We start from the raw sequence: 23,542 nt of genomic DNA on the forward strand, positions 1-23,542 counted from the left end.
GGAACCATATAGCCATTCAAATGTTTGAAGACCACTACCTCATCTCGTCATTAGAATTTTCTCACTGCTAAATACCTCTGGTTCCTTTAACTTTTTTTCATTCAACCTGGCTTTATTTCCTTTCATAATCCTGAGCTCACTATTAAATCAGTTTTAGTTCACCTAGATTATTCTTAAAGTATTTCCCTCTTATCCTAGGAATGAATGAAATTCTGCAGTCATAGATTGAGGGACTTGCCTAATCAAACTGTCCTGGCAAAGTAAGAAGGGAGAGTGGTGAGAAGTTAGGAAATGTTTAAACTGTTGAGTCTTTTCTGGCCCTCCTGCAACCAAACCAATGTGGCATATTAATCTCATGCTATGAAAAGCTTAAAAGCATGAAAAAGTCACAGTGCTCTTTAAGCACATGGTTAGTTGGGTTATTTATCATGATAGATTAAACTCCATCTGCTTCATTTTATTCTTACGTATCATTTATTTTAGTGCTGAGTGATATCATTAAAATGAAAAGGATGGCTATGTGAGTGGATGGATAGACAACAGGAAGACGTAACTGTTGTCCTTCAGTATACATAGATTTAAAGCAAAATTTAAAAATCAGTGTTTCTAAATCTAAGTTTTAAGTTCTGTATGAAATTAAAATAGCAGTTTCAACTCATTCATTAACATATATTTGCCCTTAGTAATATCAGAAATCTTGCTCTGCTATTGAGGAAAGAACTCTTGCCTAAATTTGGGCTTGGTAAGCTTCATGTCTGTAACTAAATGTGTGCGTGTATACTAAGTCACTTCAGTCGTTTCTGATTCCTTGTGACCCTATGGACTGTAGCCCACCAGGCTCCTCTGTCGATGGGATTCTCCAGGCAAGAATACTGGAGTAGGCTACCATGCCCTCCTCTGGGGGATCTTCCTACACCTACCTGCATTGGCAGGTAGGTTCTTTACCACTAGTGCCACCTGGGAAGCCCAACTAAATAGCTGTACATTATTTGAAAAAAAAAAATCACTCACCATGTCTAATAAATATGTGAAAATGAGCTCTTAATTGTGTAACAAGTATATAGTGAGGATAACATGATATATTTTCTTTAATTCAACTAGAATTTATGAAATGATTTTCATATTTTATTCCATGTTCTAAGAGCTGAAGGTTTGGTAGAAGATAAATTAAATAAGGCCTGTATCCTCATATAGCTTTTATTTTTATAATAAAATGTTGGTTCAAACAGTTTAATGGGCCTTGTAATACAAGATACTTTAAAATAGTTATTTGAGTACTTAAACTTTTTCTTTTGCATTGATATGGTCATTTCTTTCTAGTACACCTTAAAAAATATCCCTTGTTTTAAACTAGACTTTATTCCAGTTTAAAAAAGAAATCACATATAGCTTTTTTTTTCAGCACAAAGTAGAAATACAACTTACATTAAAGTTTAAATTTTACTCTAGTGATAAAGACTCTTTTGCATTATTTCATAGCCATTTACAAAGTTTAACCGATACTAATTACTTAAAATATTACCTCTTTCTGATATTCCTTCCTGGAGAAATAGATATACTAACATACCTAAAATATATCAGAATTTAAAGAGCTCTAGGGAAATGTTGATTTTGAAAATCTTGTGTACCTGGAGGTTAAATATTGACAAAATTGACCCCCCCCTTTTTTTTTTACTTAAAATCTTGGAATAACTCTTATTAAGGAAGAGTCATAAGTAAATTGTTTCAGTTTTTTCTTTATAGATTTCTTGGTAAATATAACACACAATCTTTAACTTAAGAACTTTGTATATTTCCTTTGTAAAAACAGAATTGTTTGGAAATGTAACTCCTTTTTATTGAATCATGTTTTTTGTAGAGTTTTGTTTATGTAACAGTTTATTACCTCCTTGAGTTTATTGAGGTTCTGAAAATCATTTACTGGTCAGTGATATCCTGGAATGGAAATTTTGTTTGGTTAAAGTGTATCATCTTGATTCTTAAATATTTTCTTTAAAACAAATAAAAGATCATTACTGTTATTTTCATATTGTATCTGACAGGATATTTTAATATATTAACACTGTGTTTTACTCAGGAACTTCTGTTACCTAGAACTGCATTCCCCTTTGTCCCATGGGGGGTTATGAGACAGCCAAAGCCTTGAAGAAAGTCACTATAGATTTTGATCATGTGAAGGCTCTTTGGAGATGTAAAAATATGGCACTTTTGACCTTCAGATACTGTAGCCCAAGAACTCTGGGCATAAAATTCACACTGTAAATAATAAACCTGAAAAAAAATTTAGTATCAATTCAGAGAAAATTCCTTCTTGCCGCCCTCTCTCTCAGATCAAGTAAAAATTCCACTGCCTATAGGAGAACAGAATGGGAGTAGATAAAGGGAGGAACATTTAGTGGGGGGTGTGTGTGTGTGTGTGTGTGTGTGTGTTTAGAAAAGGAACGATAGCCTTGATCCTCTTTTCTCACACTAACCAAACTACCAAAATGATTTTGTCTCAGTCTTTTTCCTTTACTATAGATAATGTGACAATTCAGTTCTGTTCAGTTTAGTCACTCAGTCACGTCTGATTCTTTGTGACCGCATGGACTGCAGCATGCCATCACCAACTCCTGGAGCTTGCTAAAACTCATGTCCATTGAGTCAGTGATGCCATCCAACCATCTCATTATCCCCTTCTCTTCCTGCCTTCAGTCTTTCCTAGCATCAAGCTTTTTCTCCAGTGAGTCAGTTCTTTGCCTCAGGTAGCCAAAGTGTTGGAGCTTCAGCTTCAGCATCAGTCCTTCCAATGTTCTCCAGCATCCTTTAGCACCAGTAAGCCAATTCTAAGGCTGACTTCCCTAGACACACCAAGTATTTTATCTAGGGTATGTATAGGGAAGTCAGCCTTAGAATCTCAAGTGGTTTCTGTATGTCCAAGAAGGAACAGACATAACCAAGAGAAAGCACAACTCAAGAAGCCTGTATTCAGGAATGTGAGATCGATATAAGTGGTTTAGATAAGAAATGAATAAAGACAATGTGAAATTAGGGACCTGTCAGCAACTTGTGTGGACTGAAGACTATGCTAGGGTAATAGCTGGGCTTCCCTGGTGGCTCAGATGGTAAATAATCTGCCTGCAGTGTGAGAGACCTCTGGGTTGGGAAGATCCCCTGGAGGAGGGCATTGCAACCCACTCCAGTATTCTTCCTGGAGAATCACCATGGACAGAGGAGCTTGGTGGGCTACATTCCATAGGGTCACAAAGAGTCGGATACGGCTGAGTGACTAAGTGCACAGCGCATGGGATAATAGGTAGGGCTTCCCAGGTGGTGCAGTGGTAAAGAATCTACCTGTCGATGCAGGAGACGCCATAAATGTGGGTTCTATCCCTGGGTCAGAAAGATCCTGAGATTAGAAAATGGCAACCCACTCCAGTATTCTTGCCTGGAAAATTCCATGGATTTTAGCGGGCTGCAGTCCATGGGGTCTCAAAGAATCAAACAAGACCACGCGCGCCCGCGCACACACACACACACACACGATAATAGCTATAGCTAACATTTATTGTCTACTTGATAGTTGCTAAGTTTACTAAGCATTTTCTGTGTACTGTCTCACAGATGCATCGCAACACTATTCTGTAGACTACACTCGATTATTTCCATTTTACTAAAGAGGAAACTGAAGTATGGAGAGACTAAGCCACTTGCCTTCACTCTTAACCTCTATATCTACTGCTTTCTCGTGAGGGATGTACACTTTGGTGAGTATATGATAACAAGCTAGGATTAGACATCTCCCATCAAACCCAAAATTTATATGACTCTAGACTTGATAAAGCATTGACTCAAGTCAGTGTGGCTCTGAAATGATGGAAACTGTCTATATAGAAAACATTAGGTTATGGAAAATTAAAGTTATATTTCTTGCATGCCTGATTTTGTGATCAGTTTCTTATCTATGATTTATTGATGTAAAAATGAGGCAGAAACACTAGTGAAAGAAACCAAACTAGTGAGCTAGTAGAAGACTATTTCCAGGATCTCCTTCAGTATTTCTTGAAAGAGAGCATCTTTCAATATATGCTTTAGAGAATGCTCCCAGAATATAGTGAAATTTCTATAGCAGTTTCCATGTAAAAGGACACAAAAGTGTCTTGATAATTGTTATTTACAGTGCTTGCTTTCACCCAGAAAAATCTCTTTAACCATACCTTCATATACACTTGAATTTTGAATACTATCTGCTATGTGAACTAAAGATTAAATGTCACTGAAATTAAAAAATCCAAAGGAGATCAGCCCTGGGATTTCTTTGGAAGGAATGATGCTAAAGCTGAAACTCCAGTACTTTGGCCACCTCATGCGAAGAGTTGACTCATTGGAAAAGACTCTGATGCTGGGAGGGATTGGGGGCAGGAGGAGAAGGGGACGACCGAGGATGAGATGGCTGGATGGCATCACAGACTCGATGAATGTGAGTCTGAGTGAACTCCGGGAGTTGGTGATGGACAGGGAGGCCTGGCGTGCTGTGACTCATGGGGTTGCAGAGTCAGACACAACTGAGTGACTGAACTGAACTGAACTGAATCATTTGGTTACAGTTGTCAATACAGTTTTTCTAGGTTTGATATAGGTTTGTTTCATTTATAAACCCGTTATTTAACTTATTTTAGATTTAAAAAGAAGTACATAGCTGTTGAGAAGGTTGAGGATTATACAGGCCTGATCAGGGGAAGTATAAAAATCAGATGACTCTTGGGTTTTGCTAGATTTTAAAAACCTAAAAGATATGAATTTATTTTGACATGATAGAATGTACTTTTCATTTTTTACATGAAAATATGTATATTAATATGTATAAGAGCAAAGCTTGAGATTATATAATTACTATGAAATTACTTATATTTTAAAAATAAGGAACATATATATTATAGATAGAGCAAATGAACAAGGTAAATGATTTCCACTTTTAATTAACAAGAGCAAGAAATGAATGAAAAATTAGTTCTCTATAAATCAATGTTTTACTGTTAAAAAAATAAAGTCTCATTTTCAGCAGTATTAGTGAAACAAAGACTTTGAGAATATAATTGTTATATTTCAAAGTTAAAGAAACATTTATTAAAACAACTATTTGATGCATTTAATATTATAGTTTAGAGTTTTTGACTTTCTGAATTATGAATCAATTTCAGGGTAAGCAAAAATATAGAGTCAGTTTCAGAATATTCAGACTAATGAAGCAAACACAGCTCAAATCAATCATTCAGTCATTCCATTGAATGAGTGCCTTAATTGAGTGCCTGTTGTATGGTAGGCTAGTTAAGGGCACAAACTGATATGGTAAATAGTGGTTAGAAATTTATCAGAAAATCAAAGCTTTTTATTGTTAATGGTTAGTGATGTATAGAACTGGTGTTTTAGTTCATTCCTGGAAATATATTCATAGACTGACTCTTTCAGTCTTCTAAATAATATTCAGCCCTTCTCTTTGAATTTACTAAATTGCCTATAGGAATCATTTGTAGGAATCACTGTTTCTTTCCAAAGCACTTTTGAAGTGGCTTGGACGTTGGAAGAGTCTACTTCATTATGTCAGAAAACCACAGGGCAGTTTTATTATTATATGGCTCAAATTGTAGCCACACTTTACCAATTTTTGTATCACTTTGCTATAGCATCAATGTCATTCTTGAAATAGTTTCAGAAGATTAGTAAAAAAGAGAAGCATTTGATATTTACACAGTAAATTACAATGTTCTACTGTCGTCTTGGAAAGTTTTGCTCCTTACTAATTTTGCAGTGTAAACAAACATTACAAAATATTGATATTTTTCTAGTTAAATTTCCTGTGGTAGAATTTCATATATCATGTCAGAATCTTTTTATGTCTATTTGAATAAAAATAGACTGTATTAAGTGTAATTATACCATTTTAAACTGATTAAATACATTCTTGAGAAGGCCAGAACTATTTTTGCTCTGGCTCAAGTTAATACCATTACATATACCTTCATAGAGAACAAACACTCACTTTGGAAGTTATTTAAATAAATTGTTTCTCTCTCTTATTATAGCAAATTGAGAAAATGAGCAGGAATGTAGTGCCTTTCTTGTAAAGTAATGCAAGACTCTATAGACACCAGTTCAGCATAGACAACAACAGCATTTTGCCAGTAGGATTATTTCTAGTAAACAAAGAAACTAGCAAACAAATGAAGAATATCGACTCTTGGGATTGGGCATATTATTTGCAATAATATTGGTCATATTATTTGAAACATCTGTGGACTATGAGATTTCCCCTGATGTAGCATAATTTACAATTTAAAATATTTGCTTTTGTTTGTTAGGAGATTTATATTGGATTTTGCCAGCTCACTTTACCAAGATCATCTGGATTTTTATGCCTAGGCCGCTCAAATAACAAAAATAAATAGGTGGAGGATTTTTAAAAAATTTCTTGTAATAGAATTGTTTGAGGAAACACATTGGCAGGCAGCATGATATAATGAGGTAATGTGGCTGGATTTCCTGATATCATGCTAGCTACAATATTACAGGTGAGGATGTCAGTGATGAGCAAGATATGAATGTGTGTGTAAACACCCAGAATTTGTGTGATGTATTTACCTTCCTCCTATCCACATATGATTCTGAAAGGAAATGGATATGAAACTTCTATACCACTATCTTTCCATTTCTATTTTTTGTCAGTCTCAGTCTAGACCAACAGGAAATATCATTTTTGGTGAATTCTTCTATATCACTGTAAAATAAAGGGAAAAATGTTATCTATCTCACAATACAAACATTCTCACATAATTGCTATGCATTTTCCTTTGTCAACAATATATTACATAATGAAATGCTTTCCTGTAGAGCATAATAGAGTAAAAATGCAAATTTTTGTGAACTATGTAAAAGAAAAAAAAATCACTTTCAGGGTCATCTGTAGCTAAATTTCAAATTCTGTTGTGGTTATCATAGGAAGCAAAGAAATATATAGCTCTGTTGATAAGGTCCATTTTCATTTGTTCAACAAATATTTTATAGTATTTGTTCGCTCCTAGTCAATTTATCAGATATTGGGACATAAACAGAGATGAGTAATATACTATAGGACAATGTCTATCCTATAGTGGAGGAAGCAGGCAAAAAAACGACATGTCATACTGCTATGCTGGAGGTGCGTGCTGCGGAAATATGGAGGTGGGAGTATTTATGCTACACGCGAAGTTTTCTGGCCATGAAAGCGACTCTGGGGTTAGTGTTTGAAGCGTGTGTTATATACACAGTGAAATACATTGGAAAATGACTTCATATAGATGGGCAGCTTCGTCTTTAAAAAAGCACCGAATGTGAATATGCACGGTATATTTAGGGAATGACAGTTAAGGGATGAGTGTTCCAGAGGACAATGCCTCTTGGCACTATTTTTTGTTTTGTTTTGCTGTTTTTTCTTCTGGGGTCACCTACCTGTGGATAGCATCTACTTTGGTGACTGCTGAATTTCTCCCTTTCTGGGTCCTACTTATACATTAATGATGCTATTAACTTATTTAGGGGAAGGCGATCTATTAATTATCTTAAGGAATTAGCATATTTTATAAGAATATTTTAAGTTCTAGTATTTGAAAATACTAGAGAGTGATTTTAAAGATCAGTTAAAAATAGAGCATTTTGATAACTGCCGTTTATTCAGACTCAATAGGTAGAAACTTATTGGATTCAATTTGAGTAGTGCAAATGGGGCATGAAGGCTTTTCTGTACATATATAGAATTGGAGATGCTTTCACTTTCCATTTGATGAAATTGAATTTCTCAAAATGGACTCTATATCTTTTTAATTCAAAGATTTTCATCAAGTAGGAGGAAGATGTCCTATAACTTATGGAGATAGTTTTTTTTATTATTATTATTTTTATTAACTCTCGGCTCTAGCAACTGCTTTTTTTCCCCCAGCCATCTTGCTTGCTGGTGATCCATATAAGGCAAGCTGCCTTTCATTTTCATCTTCCTTAGCACAGCTGGTGCTTATACTACTCAACATCCATTGAGTCATTTCCTGCTGATAAATGTCTATATGTAATCACGATTGTCACCTATGTATGTGATACAAAACTCTCCTCTCTTTTTAAACCAAGATAGCATTTGTACCAGTCTCTAATCTTATGTACCACTTTCTCCTCTTTCAGAACCAAGCTGGCAATTCTCATCTTGAATAGCTTTAAAATTGCTCATAGCAATCAATGACAACTGAGGCATCACTAAAGAATTTCTTTTATCTCCAAGCTCCAATTTAGATCTGTCATTAAGCTTGAGTAAGCTTGAACTGTCAGAGCATTTTCCCTCATCACATGCTCTAAGCACAAAAAGTCAACTTCAAAATCAAATTTGTTCTATCTCTTACTATACTTTGTAATGGTTTCGTGTGAACAATAAACTTCACTGAAATAGTACTGTCAATCTTTAGTAACTCAGATAACTGTGGTTTTAAGAAATAGTGAGATGCTGCCAAAACTCAAGTATGATATATGGTAAATCATTCCCTCCCATCAGTTGGTTTTGTTGTGGTTTAAGGGGGAAGCATTGTGATATGGGAGAAGAACATTTGACGGTGATGAAGGAGATGCAGAATTTGTTTCCTTCTTTTGCTTTAAAGATTGTGTAACATTTGGCACACCACTTTTCTACGCTACGTCTTAATTCCTATGTCTGTAATGTTTGTTGTTATTGTTCAGTTACTAAGTTGTGTCTGACTCTTTGTGACTCGATGGACAGCAGCACACCAGGCTTCTCTGTCCTTCACTATCTTCAGGAATTTGCTCAAACTCATGTCCATTGAGTGAGTGACGCCATCTAACCACCTCATCCCGGCATCCACTTGTTCTTGAGGAGTTTTTAAATGAATTCTAAGGTCTCACCCATTTCTAAAATTGATTCTTAATAAATATGACTTTCTACTGTATTATTATTCTTCAAAAAATGGATTAGAAACAGTCTATCATTAAGAACTGGAAGTCAGAAATTAATTAGCAAGTTTATAATCCAAAGCTAGTTGCAAAAAATGCATCAGCTTCATCTTTTGGACCAAATCAATGTTGTATCTGGGTTCTGTTGGTGAACAGTAGCTGTCTTTTAAAGAGCACAGCATTTGTCTTGGAGATCTTTTCCACTGACAGATCCTTCAGCCTTACCCACATATTTAAATGTACTTTGATCTTTCTTTGTTTTGCAGATTTCATTATGAAACAGTCTGTGTGAATGTTAGAGGTGCCAGACTGAAAAACTGAAAACTACAAAAATCTGGCAGAACTACACATGCAAAGTATTTAGCAGCTCAAATATGTTTACAGAGTCCTTGTTCAAAATTAGAATGATTGTGTTTTAATAATTTCTTCACAAGTTCCAAATTAGCTTGTTGTATTTCTTCTCTCTCCCATAAAGGAAAGAAGGTTGTTTTTTAATACCCACTTTCTTCCTTTGTAAGTACTATAGTTTTCAAGTCAAATTATTTTTCTCATATCTCCCTATAAAGACGTAACCTTCATGGAAGTGTCATCCAGGTCACTGAATGATGTGCTAGAGTAAGAAAGGAATTTGGTGATATTTTTAACCCTTAAAAAGTAATATCTTAAAGCAAGTATGTGTGTGTGCGTGTGAAGTCTGTCAGTTGTATCCGACTCTTTGCGACCCCATGGACTGTAGTCTACCAGGCTCCTCCGTCCATGGGATTTTCCAGGCAAGAATACTGGAGTGGGATGCCATTTCCTTCTCCAAAGGATCTTCCCCACACAGGGATTGAACCCAGGTCTCCCTCATTGTAAGCAAATGCTTTACCGTCTGAGCCACCAGGGAAGTCACTAAAACAAGTATGCTGCTGCTAAGTCACTTCAGTCGTGTCCGACTCCGTGCGACCCCAGAGATGGCAGCCCACCAGGCTCCCCCGTCCCTGGGATTCTCCAGGCAAGAGCACTGGAGTGGGTTGCCATTTCCTGCAAGTATAGATAATCACTAAGTCAAAGTTATCGTTATGTAATTTTTTTTCTTTCATTTTCAGTACCAAGTCTTGTTTGTGGCATTCCTATACTTCAGCACAGAATCCACATCTCTTAGTGTACTTTGAGCTCTCTCGTCACTTACCTCTCATTGATATCACTCCTTTAGAATTTCTTACTTTGACTTAGTCAGACTCTGATATGAATCTTTGCAATTTTGGCCACATTTCCTTGATTCTGATCGAAACATGTGGTTTCTTAGGGAATCATTTGTTAATGTCAACCAATATTTTAGGCTATTTTATCCTAGGGTGTTAATGGCTAATAGCAGTTCAGGAAGGAGCTATCTCTGATAGCAGTAGCAGCATTTCAACAGCAATGCTTTAATCAGGTGGCCTGAGGATCGAAGACACTGTGACAGAGAAACGTAGGCAACGGATTTACGGAGAGTCCCAGCTTCCCGTGATCCTCTGTAATCTTTTGATACAGACTGATGCCTGTTTACCTATTCTCATGCTTATTCGTGTTGTAAAAATATTTCCTTTGTTAATAAGAGGCAGATCATTTACAGTGTGATTTTTAGACTTTTAGAGGCACGTCCATCTACAGTATGATTAAAAGGAAAATACCAAATAGCTTTTTCTGTCTCTAAGACATCAACATGCTTTCAGACTTAGGGACAGCTGCTGCTGCTGCTGCTGCTGCTGCTAAGTTGCTTCAGTCGTGTCCGACTCTGTGCGACCCCATAGACGGCAGCCCACCAGGCTCCCCCCTCCCTGGGATTCTCCAGGCAAGAACACTGGAGTGGGTTGCCATTTCCTTCTCCACTGTATGAAAGTGAAAAGTGAAAGGGAAGTCATTCAGTCGTGTCCGACTCTTAGTGACCCCATGGACTGCAGCCTACCAGGCTCCTCCGGCCATGGGATTCTCCAGGCAAGAGGACTGGAGTGGGGGGCCATCGCCTTCTCTGGAGACTTAGGGACTGGACAAAGGCAAATATTGCTCCACAGATGTTTTATGTTTATACATTTATATGGTATTACTTTCTCCTTGTAAGTGAATCTAACACTTCACAAAAATGGCGTCTAACATTTATTAACAAGTTTCTTAATATGTAATGCTAGGCTATGATTGTTTGATATTTAATACTGATTTATGATTCATTTTTCTATATACTGTATAATATAATGAAAAATGAATTATATTTGCTTTTTCCTATGTGTCAACTAATTTACTATATTTTATGAGTCTAAGGTGACATCAGTTATTAAATGTACCATTATTATGTATCACTAATAAAAAAAGAAGAAATTTGTTCAGTTTGTTGAATCTAAGTTTTCTACAAATGTAGAAATGTTAGCATATGAAAATATGTGCATCTTAGAGTCAAGGGAATGTGGTAATAGGTCTACCCTAAACCATAATGAAACTTCCATCTAAAAATTTGAAATACTTTAAAACATGATTTTCACAAAATCTTTTTAGTATACCTTGAGACAAAGCTGTTTCCTTTTTAGGGATGTCAGGGAAATTCAGTGAACTTGTAAAAGAACAAGAAAAACCTTTCAATCTGCATTCATAGTATGAACTAGAAACCTTTCAAACTGTGTTTTCTTCAGTTCAGTTCAGTTGCTCAGTCGTGTCCGACTTTTTGCAACCCCATGAATCGCAGCACGCCAGGCCTTCCCTGTCCATCACCAACTCCCGGAGTTCACTCAGACTCACGTCCATTGAGTCCGTGATGCCATCTAGCCATCTCATCCTCTGTCGTCCCCTTCTCCTCCTGCCTCTAATCTCTCCCAGCATCAGAGTCTTTTCCAATGAGTCAACTCTTCGCATGAGTGGCCAAAGGACTGGAGTTTCAGCTTTAGCATCATTCCTTCCAAAGAAATCCCAGGGCTGATCTTCAGTGTTTTCTTATATTCTCTTAATTTCTGTCTGTGGAATCTTGGAAATGTTGAAATTGGATTCTCTGCTGGAAATATATTCACCTTTGGTGACACTGAGCCAGGCATATTTTGATGCTTAATATGTAACTAAGAGTTCACTTCATTTGGATTTATATATTTATAGTAACATAGCACAGTAACATTCCAATCAGGATTCTTTTCTTGGCCTTTGACTGTACAACATATTATTGTATATCAACTTCAAAAAGTTCTTTGCAAGATACTAGTCATAGTAGTAATATCATTGGTTTGCAATGAATGATTCTACTGTTCTAGTTTATTAGCATATTTATATATCGCTCCAAACTAGACACAAGAAGAATTCAGTGACACAGAACAAATCTTTGTAAAGGGAATCTAAATAGGGGGAGAAACAATATTTATCTACATGGGGAATTTCTGAAATGTGTGTTATTAAAAAAGTTAATTCCCCTTCTGAATAAATGATATTTGATTTTCATATTAGCATACTAGTTTGAACAGCTGCACAAAAGTGCTCAAATGAAAATAAGAAAAAATAAAGTTTCAAATCTAAATTTTGCTTTCAGATTAACAGGTGTTGAAGATCCCAAGATATACACATCTCATTGGAAGAAGCATTTTGTTTGGGATACACAAATGCATATTATAGTAGTCAACACTTTAATAATTATAATGTTTTCACATATGTTAGATTAAAATCATGAAGGGGGGAAAAGTAGCCTTCTGACTACATGGGCAACATGTAACAAGCAAGTCACTGGACAAGCTAGTTTACAGACAGATGATCCAGGGCTATCAAAGAAGAATTTCATATTTCTATGTGTATAAGTGTGTTTTAAAGAAAAGTTGATTGATGAAGAGAATAAAGCTGTAGTGAATATTTGTTTGTCTTTTTAGTGTAGAGAAAGGAAATACAACCATTTTAGGTATATGAGAATTTGGCTCTAAAATTAAGAATTTTAGAATTCAGCTATTAATTCTTGGCCTCTGTAAGATGGTAATAGTACTCTATGTGTAATTAGTTACTAAGGATCATTGTTTAGAGTCTATAATAACACATATAACTGTATAACAATAATATCTGCATTATACATTGTACAATGAAAGCATTTGAAATATAACTTAGAAAATGAGTTAAATAGATTGCTTTAATGATGTAAATTAGTTTTATCCTATGTTCATCTATAAATATTACATTTTGTCATTTTAAGGTGTATTTAAAAGTTATGAATTATACAAAACTTTGGTTTCATTTTGGTTGCCATTTTGTGCTTTGCTTCTTAGAAGTTAGGTGAGCAAGAAGGTGACCAAGAAAAAAATGAAACAATTCCCTGAATCAGCTGACCCTTCTGCCCTACTCTGCCTAACAACTTGATAAGTGATTGAGGTAATATTGCTTTTCTTCCTGTGTTACCTCACCTTGTTTCTCTGTGCTTGGCAGTATTCCTAGATAATTTACTCTTTTATTCTCTCATCCACTTATTCATCTTTTCAGCAAATGTTTATCAGGTGGCTGCTGTGCTTGGCTCTAAGGATATAGAAATGAACAAAGCAGACACTGACCCTGCTCTCAGGACCTTTCTGCTTTGTGGAAAAGAGAGTCAATTAAATAGTTTAGCCACAGAGTAGGTGAAAAATGAGATGATAGTAGATTGCACTATGCTGTGGAAGCAGATAGCACAAGAGACACTTAACTAAGCTTGGAGAATTCGGGAAAAGCTTCAATTTTTGTTCACATCACCCAATTATTTGATCCTCTGTAAGCTTATATTTGGTTAGACATTTCAGATTGTTATTAGTTTCCTACAGTTGCTATGATAAATTGTCACTAATTTATTGCCCTGAAGCAACAGAACTGTATTCACTAATAGTTCTGGAGGCCAGAAGTTCAAAATGAACCCATCAAACTGGGAGAAAACTAAAGTGTCAACAAGGTCAGACTTCCTAGGAGAACTCAATAGGAGGATCTGTTTTCTTGCTTTTCTAGCTTCTAGAGATTCATCTCCTGTATTTCTTGACCCATGATTCCTTCTTCCACCCTTAAAGCCATCTCTTCTGTAGTAAACTTCTTCTGCCTCCTTCATGTAAAGATACTGGTGATTATATTTAGTGTCTACCTGAATAATCCAAAATAATCTCACAAATTTAACATTTTTAACTAATCACATCTGCAAAGTTCTTTTTGCCATACAAAATAACATTCATAGGTTCTCAGGGTTAGGACATGGATATTTTGGAAGCTACTATTCAGCCTATCACACTGTCCCATCCAAAATTAGTATTCATTGGATGGCCTAGTATTTATTCATGGGCTAGTCCCTTGGCCATTCACCTGGAACTACCACACCATTTTTTGTTAATCAGCTATACCCCAATACAAAATAAAAAGTTAAAAAATAATTAACTACTCATTAAATAATTGTCTGAATATGTAATCTAAGATAGTTCTTATAAATTATATGATCAGATATTTTATACTTATTTTAGAAAAGAAGGCCATTCTTTATGAAGTACTAAATATTTAGTATAGTAATAAAATTATATTTCATAGTATTATAAAGTATTTTGCATGAAACTCAAAACTGGCCTACATCAAATAACTATTGCATGTATAGTGATAGTATATGGACAGGCTTTAAACCTCTGAGTCTCCTGTTTGTCTTATACAGCAGTTTGTAGCCCTACATGCCCATCTTAACCTGAGTCTCATGTACACAGATATATCACTTCATGAAAAGACAAAGAATTATTCAGTTGGCTTTGAAATGCTTATATGTCCAGATCTCTGGAGAACAAACCTGTACTTCCTATATATCATCATACTACTTTGGCCTAAACAGTGGTTAGGCCTTGGTAGCCTGCTGTTGAGTTCCCTTCTCCTGGGCTCTTCCTCTACAATTGTGGTCATACAGAACAATTCTTCCAGAAAGGAAGGGAACCTACCAGCCAAAAGGAATGCAAAGAAGGGGAGTATATCAAGAGAAAAGTTATTCAAGAGAGGCGAGAGTATGTTACTTTTCTAACATACTGTTACAATTATCTTTAAAATCCCCTTTTTATCCAAAAGAAGCTCCACCTTCTAGTACAAAGCCTGATAATGTTGATTCTATTGACCAGTGATCTTTTTTTCCCCCTAAACCTAGGGAAGGAATAAAATGAGGTAGTTGGGAAAGAAAAGTGTTAAGGACTTCCAAATGATAGGTTATGTAGTCAAAACTTGTGAAAACTTAGGGGTAAAGTAGACTATAAAGACATTTCATCCCAAACTACATGAAGGAACCCCCAAGTTTTGAGGGGTAAGGTAATAGTATAAGAAAAATTAGAGTGGAGATAATGCCTAAAGAAAAATAGATAAGTGAACCAACAATTATTGAGTCCCATTATCTTTCAGAAAATCTGCTTGATTCTTTTCCTTCAATGATTCTGTTTGGGTAGTGAATTCTCTTTGCTGTAGAAAGAATTGAGGCTGTGAAAAGTAAATTGATTTTCCAAGGTAATTCAAGTAGTGAATGGCAGTGCTCGTATTTAAAGTCTAGTTTTTCTGAATCCAAAATCCGTTGCCTTTTTGATATCCCACCCCTTTCCAGGGTGTCTGAGTTTGTTATTTCATCACAGAATTACATGGAAGAAATGGGAAGAATAATTCTTAAAATGTCAAATCATTCTCCTATAAAGGATTTTTCCACAGCTGTGGAAATAGGGCCTTAGGGTGTATGATAGAATGTGAACCAGATCCATGGAAAATACATCTTAACTCTACTCTCTTTCCTTTCCCTGCTGAGTTTCTAGTAGAAAAATGAGTGTATGTTGCTTTTCTGTTGATATTCATAGTGCTTTATTTCTGTAGGATAATCTCACATAAATAATCTTTCTTTCACATTTGGGGTAGATTTAACAGCGTTAGTTCCAAAAGATTTTGCTCTTCTAACTAATGCAACCTGCATAGGTGTAAGTTAAATTAGTTTAGCTGCTGGCAGAATGTGATCAGCTCTTAATGAATGGTCTACAGATTTTCTTTTTTAACTGAAAGATTGATTCTCTCATTCTTTTTCTGAAAATTAGAAAAGCTCTTATAATTTCATTTGCATGTTGAGATTTTCTATTATGATTTGTATTTAATTTAGCACACTAAAATATGAAGCAAATCTGTTCATTTAATCTGCTGGTGCCTGAGCCAGTACCTCTTGCCTCTGCAGCAAGAGATATCATACCTTCATGTGTGCATGTACTTGAGAGCAATTGTTTGATTATAGTTCTTATTAATATAAATCAAAATCTACAAAGAAAGCCTCTTCTATTCCTGCAATTCATATTTATATAAGTAGAAAAGTAATGGATTTTGAGAAAGGTCCAATAGGTTTGAGCTTCTAGAATTATCCTGAGTATAAGACCAGATTGAAATATTTCAAGGTGTTTTGGAGTGGGTGTTGATAAAGTGTTTCCATGTTTGCTGAGTGCCTCTGAGCTGGTAGATTCATACTAATAAAGGCAGAAGCCAGGAATAGTTATAATACGCTTAATTAACTCTAAGCTTATTTAATACCATGGTCCAGATGAACTCTAGATAGGGAGGCATAATACATATAGCTCATTAAAAAATAATTTGGATTTTTCTAAGCTATATTTGCATAAAGTTCAGGTCCTTGTCCTGAAGGTATTAATTATTTTCTAATATTATTGTTGAAAAATGGATGCCAATGAAAAAATGGTAATTAGAAGAATGCTGGCTAACATCATTCAGTTTCACATAACATACTCATGCCAATTATGCCGTGAGATTTCTTTGTTTGAGGAAACACCCTTTTAAAAGAGGATTTTGATAAAAAATAAATAAATAAATATATTAGATTTTGGCTGAGAGCCATTAAAAAACAATAAACAAAATTAACCTATTTGTCTCTGTTTATATAAATTGGAAAGGTACTTGCTAGCGCCTTTGTGTTTGTATAGGGAACAGGTTATTTTTACTTTGATCATATTTTAGAACTCATTTTCTTAAGGGTAGTGTGTGTTATTTTGAGAAAATGTATGCAGAAAATTAAAAGAATCTGATTAACTCTTATATTTGATGAAATTTCATATGACATACTTCTGGAATTTTATGGTGAATTGCTAACAGTGAACAATTCTAGAAAATCAGCATTCTAGCAAAGAAGCTATAATAGCATCCTAAATAAGAAACAGCAACTTGAGCTGAATGTGCTATGGAAATTTTTTTCTTCTAATTTTATGCATGGTATATTCAAATTTTTTTGCTATTTCATATGTATATATCAGGTCTATTTTATGTTAAGGAACAGGTCACTGACCCTATCTAATATTCTTAATATTCATATAAAAAATAGGAAAGATGGAAAAGTGGATAGAGGAGAGATTACAAAGGAGTAGGAGTGGGGAAGCCAACATTCAGCATTTACCACCCTCCTCCATTCTAGGCACTATGCTATGTGAATAACCCATTTTACCTGGTTGCATGGGATGAAAACTCTACTTTGACTTTGTTGCTATCTGTCAGGATAAGAACAGCAGACTAAGTCAGATGTGGCTTGCACTGTGTCCTATTCCAAATATTTATCTACTGTGTACATTGGTGGGGCTTTTCTGGATTATGCTTCTTAATTCATCCCTTGTTGTTTAGATTATTCTTAGGGAAAAAAAAAACACAACCCTTAAAAACAACAAATAATATTTTTTTGTATTTCCCTCAATTTCTTATTGTGGAACCTGAAACTCCTTTCAAAATTTCCACAATTACTTCAGGACATCTGGCATAACTTTTTTCTTCTTCTTGCCCTGATTCTTGCTCCATATTTCTAAGATAATGTACACTGCTAAAATATTGTGCACACAATACTTCAAAGGAACTTTAAGGCTACTGATAGTGTGATGGTCTCTTGATGATGGTCACTAAACTGAATTATGCCAAGCCTATGCTGAACTGAAGCTTCTTTGACGTGGCAAAGCTAAAGTTATGTTTGATACTGAGAAAGCTCCATCTGGCCGTTGTGCTCTGTGCTTGGAGACAGAGAAGGCCTTTTTCTCACCTTTGTGATTTACTTGAATCCATGTGTCTCAGATTGTAGTTGCTTCATGCTCCTAAGATCTCATGGAGATTTTGGTGAAATAGCTTTTTTTCTCTTGAAAAAACTAGCCAGTTTCCCTAGAATACAGACGTGAGGCTAAGACTGAGCTAACAAGTAAAGCACCTGATTATAACTGCCTTCTCCTCCTAACTTGATTGAACATCATTCTTAAATTGAGCTGACATGCCTCATACTTTAGAATAAAGTGCTTTCTAGGTGGAGATACCATTGAAATAAATTCATGATGGCCTTAACTCATTCTCCAGGAATTTCAGTAACATCTGAATTGTTCTTTGAGCAAAATGTATGGCTAAACTGAGAACAAGCCACTCTTTTCTCTCCTCATATGAAGTTTATGTGTTATAAAGCTGATGTACCATACCAGATCTAGTAGCTGTTTACCAGCACCATTTAACTAGTGTTATTATTATTAGGAAATGGGGTTAGGTCATGTTAAAAATGGGTTATTTGAGTGTGCTCTCATAACATTTCCTCAGTGCATATCTTTGAGAGACATTTCTATTTAACTGAGGACATTTTTGCCATTTTTGGGTTAGGTGGTTGTTGCTCAGTCACTCCGTCGTGACCCCATGGACTGCAGCACTCCAGACTTTCCTGTCCTTAACTATCTCCCAGAGTTTGCTCAAACTCATGCCTATTGAGTTGCTGATGCCATCCAACCATCTCATCCTCTGTTGTCCCCTTCTCCTCCTGCCTTCTATTTTTGCCAGCATCAAGGTCTTTTCCAATGAATCAACACTTTCCATGAGGTGGCCAAAGTACTGGAGCTTCAGCTTCAGCATCAGTCCTTCCAGTGAATATTCAGGATTGATTTCCTTTAGGATTGACTGGTTGGATCTCCTTGCTGTCCAAGGGACTCTCAAGAGTCTTCTCCAGTACCACAGTTTGAAAGCTTCGATTCTTTAGCGCTCAGCCTTCTTTATGATCCAGCTGTCACATCTGTACATGACTACTGGAAAAACCATAGCTTTGACTATACAGACATTTGTTGGCAAAGTAATGTCTCTGATTTTTAATATACTGTTTAGGTTTGTCACAGCTTTTCTTCCAAGGAGCAAGTGAGTGAGTGACTGAAAGTCGCTCAGTCATGTCCAACTCTTTGCTATCCCATGGACTAAACAGTCCATGGAATTCTCCAGGCCAGAATACTGGAGTGGGTAGCCTTTCCCTTCTCCAGGGGATCTTCCCAACCCAGGGATCAAACCCAGGTCTATTGCAGGTGGATTCTTTACCAGCTGAGCCACAAGGGAAGCTCAAAGAGCAAGTGTCTTTTAATTTCATGGCTGTAGTCACCATCTGCAGTGATTTTGGAGCCACCCCCAAAATAAAATCTGTCATTGTTTCTGTTGTTTCCCCATCTATTTGCCATGAAGTGATGGGACCAGATGCCATCATCTTCCTTTTTTGAATATTGAGTTTTAAGCCAGCTTTTCACTCTCCTCTTTCACCTTCATCAAGAGGCTTTTCATTTCTCTTCGCTGTCTGCCATAAGGATGTGTCATCTGCATATCTGAGGTTATTGACATTTCTCCTGGCAATCTTAATTCCAGCTTGTGCCTCATTTAGTCTGGCATTTCACATGATGTACTGTGCATATGGTTTAAATAAGCAGGGTGATAATATACAGCCTTGACATACTCCTTTCCCAATTTGGAACTGGTCCATTGTTCCATGTCCAGCTCTAATTGTTGCTTCTTGAACCTGCATACAGGTTTCCCAGGAGGCAGGTAAAGTGGTCTGATATTCCCATCTCTTTAATAATTTTCCACAGTTTGTTGTGATCTACATCGTCAAAGGCTTTAGTGTGGTCAATGAAGCAGAAGTAGATGTTTTTCTGGAATTCTCTTACTTTTTCTATAATCCAACAGATGTTGGCATTTAAGTTAGGTAGAGGACCTGTATGCAGTTTCCAGAGAGCACTATAGGATGTGGAGAGAGCAACATTTAGTTATCTGAGAGTGAATACTCTAACAAGTTACAGGATGATGTTGAAGTGCTAAGATAGAGGTTCAGTGAAAATATCTAAGGTCACAGCTTTGTGTACTTTAAGTCATGAAGATAGGAAGCAGAGTCAGAAGTACCGTCTGAATAATACAAGGTTTCTGAGACAAGCAGAGAGGTTGCTGTCTGTAAAGTTCAGATAAGCAACTAATCAATATGGCAAATGGTAACTTATTAATAGTAACAGATAGGATTTTTGCTGGATGGTGACACATACAAAACTGTCAATAACGATGAATATGAGCCAGTGTGTGTCAAGCACAGAGGAAAGCTTCAGGTGAGGTCTCCTTGACAACAAGTGGAAGGAGGTCCTTTTAATCTAGAGTATTGAAAGCTGTTTTTGTTTGTTTATTTTTCTTTCCTCATATACAAACTTACCTGATATAATTATTACATAAACTTTAAAAAGTAAACTAAATTTTATGCATTTTGGAGGCAGAGACAAATCAGCCTTAGGCAAAGCGTGTACATTTTCCACATCCAGGAGTCAAATTTAGTCACATAGAAAGTCATGTAGCAATGCAAGAGACCCAGGTTTGATCCCTGGGTTAGAAAGATTCCCTGGAGAAGCAAATGGCTACCCTGTCCAATATTCTTTACTTGGAGAATTCCATGGACAGGGAAACTGGCAGGCTATAGTTAATGGGTTCACAGAGAGTCAGACATGATTGAGCAACTAACACTTTCAATAGTGACAAAATATTTACCAGATGGAACTTTTAGAATCTGGAGCACGCAGAATGGAAGTTTCTCCTACCATGAAGGAAAACATGAGGCAAACAATAATTTTATTGCAGGTGAAAATTTAAATCTGTTTTATAGATAGAATCCTCTTGTCTAGATTTGCCCTAAAGAAGAAATATACCCCTGCCTTTTGTATACTGCGTATTGGTACTAGCACTGTCTCAAAGCTTGCTTGGAAAATAAAATGTATAAAAATATCCACTGTCTGCTTAGTATTGTGTTAACACTATGGGAATACAGAATGTAAGGAAAATATATTTAGCAATGTATCTGTGCTTACATTCTAATTTTGGAGACTTAAGGTTGTGTCATCCAAAGATGGCCACAGACATGTCTCTCATCCTATGTGCTCTTCTGCAACGTAGCTTTGCCACTCTCTCATCAAGATATGGAGTCTCTCATCAACGTATATGATGGGAGGTTTTCAAAGCAGGAAATGGCAATCAGTTGAAGTCTGAGAGTTACGGAAGAACAAATACTGTTTGGGGAAAGTATATTAGAGACAGCCCATCTTATTTCATCTGAGTTTTGATTTGAACATTCCTTTTTTATGGTTAGTGGTTTAATATACTTATTTTGATTTACATTAATGAACTAAGAGGATGTTCACATACCCCAGAGAGATGATATTATTTTAAGAAGTCATTTTTTTTTCTAATAGGCTAAGTACTACTTGGAGATACTGACTTATGACAGAGAAAAATCAGAGTTAACAGTGTACTAATAGTAATATGAAGAGGTAAGACAGATGAATATGATTCTGATGAGCCTAGAACCTTACTACTGGTTAGATTCCAGAAAAATATAGACTTTTAAATTCTTCCCATCACAAACACATACATCTTCTTTATGCTCTCCCACTACATTATTAAGGTACTTCCAGGTGGTAAGAAACAAATATGTTTGGATCTCTACTCATGATGTGAGTTCATTATAGGTTTACAGGAAAAGAAGGAAAGCCCAAGAAGTTGCTTCAGTAACCAAACATCCAGGCCTAACACAGGCCTTAGAATGTCCTCAGAAACTTTTAGTTGGCCCAGTAGAGACAAGAGTCCACTGCCTCCTTTTTGAGTCACCTTGCTATTCCATTTATTTATCTACTTTCACTTGTGACCATTTTTTGCTTTCCTATTTTTACATTCTGACTTCTGTTTACTTATGATATCCACTTTCTCATAGTCTTGCTTATTTACTTATTCCTGTGGATCTCTTAAATTCCTTTACTCTCTGATATTTCTGTAACTGGATTGGATAGTCAAAGCCAATTTTAGTGTGATCTTAATAAGTTCAGAATACTCAAGTTAAGATACTATCTACTCTGCTGGCCACCTTTTGACAACTTCATTCAGTCTAAAACTATGAATATGGACAAAACTCAGGATCATGATCAGCTCTTTAGAACTCCACTATGCAGTTCATTGTTAATTATTCTCAGCTGGTATATTCTGATCTTAAAATATGCTAACGGGGTATTTTTCATAAAATATGATAGCTGAAAACATAGGGAAAACGACTGTTCTGAGAGGTCAAATTCTGAAACAAGTCACTTTTCTTCTGCTTGCTTAGTCTGGCCATTCTTACACAGAGGCGATAAATGGTATCTGAATGTACAGCATTTAAATGAATGTGTCCCATCTTTGGAGTCAATAACTATTTAATATGATACTGTATTCATTACAATTTGTTTTAAATCTCTCACCTTTTTGTGTGTGTTCCTTGTTGTTAACAATATAATTGAGAGATCAAAAGGATTATCTCAGAGGACAGAATAAAAATTTTAATGGTTGGCCAATAGTCCTCAAGGCAAGAGTATTCTTATTTTAGCACTTGGCTCTTCTGCTGTAAACTCTGCATTTGAAAGAATCAGGCCACAGTGTAGAGTTGACATTCTTTCTTTCTTTCTTTTTTTTTTTTCTGGTTCATTGGTCATAAGAAAATGAAGGGCAGCTTCAACACTTCCGTGCTGTCACTATTGATGTATTCAATACCGTCTGGAGAGTTGGCTTTGGCAGTTACTTTGTAAGACTGGCTAACCAAAGTCCTTTTACACATCTGGAGAGAATTCTGAGAAGAAGTTACTGATTGAAAGAAGGGAGTGGCATATTTCCTGAAATATTTTTTAAATAGCGTTGAGTAGAGTTCAAACTTAGCTCATTTTAGGAATTTCAGATAGAAGATAGTTTTGAACTGAGACTTGCCTCCATTGATTGAGAACTTATTAAATACCATTTACCAAAGTAAATATTTAACCTACTGTTCTCATCATACTCCATCAAAATTTTAGGAGCTAGTATTATTATATTTTTACACTAATACATAATTATTATTCAGATAAAGTCATTGTCCTAAAGAATTTAGTTCATGTGGCCAAATTCAGATAACTAGTAAGCAGCTACATGTTTGACATGTATAGAAATCCTTCACAGTTTTTCATGAAAACTAAAGATTCTGAAATTAGATATTGGATTGCTGTCCAAAACTTCAAGTCTAATATCTTGAATACTGAAATAAACAAAATGAATAATAGACTCTCCTATTCACCCTACTCCCTCATATAAATGAGGAAAGCAAGACTGGAATAGTTTAAATGATGTGCACAAATTCTTAGAATTAATAGTTGACAATCTAGGGGCTAGAATCCTTATATTATGGCCCAGACTCCTTTCCATAAAACACAGATGTCTATTGAAATTAAATCTTCAAATTTGAAAAATATTTTGTGGCTCAGGTGGTAAAGAATCTTCCTGCAATGCGGGACACCTGAGTTTGATCCCT

The sequence above is a fragment of the Capra hircus genome, chromosome 21 (assembly GCF_001704415.2).
Source record: "Capra hircus breed San Clemente chromosome 21, ASM170441v1, whole genome shotgun sequence".
Taxonomy (NCBI): Eukaryota; Metazoa; Chordata; class Mammalia; order Artiodactyla; family Bovidae; genus Capra; species Capra hircus.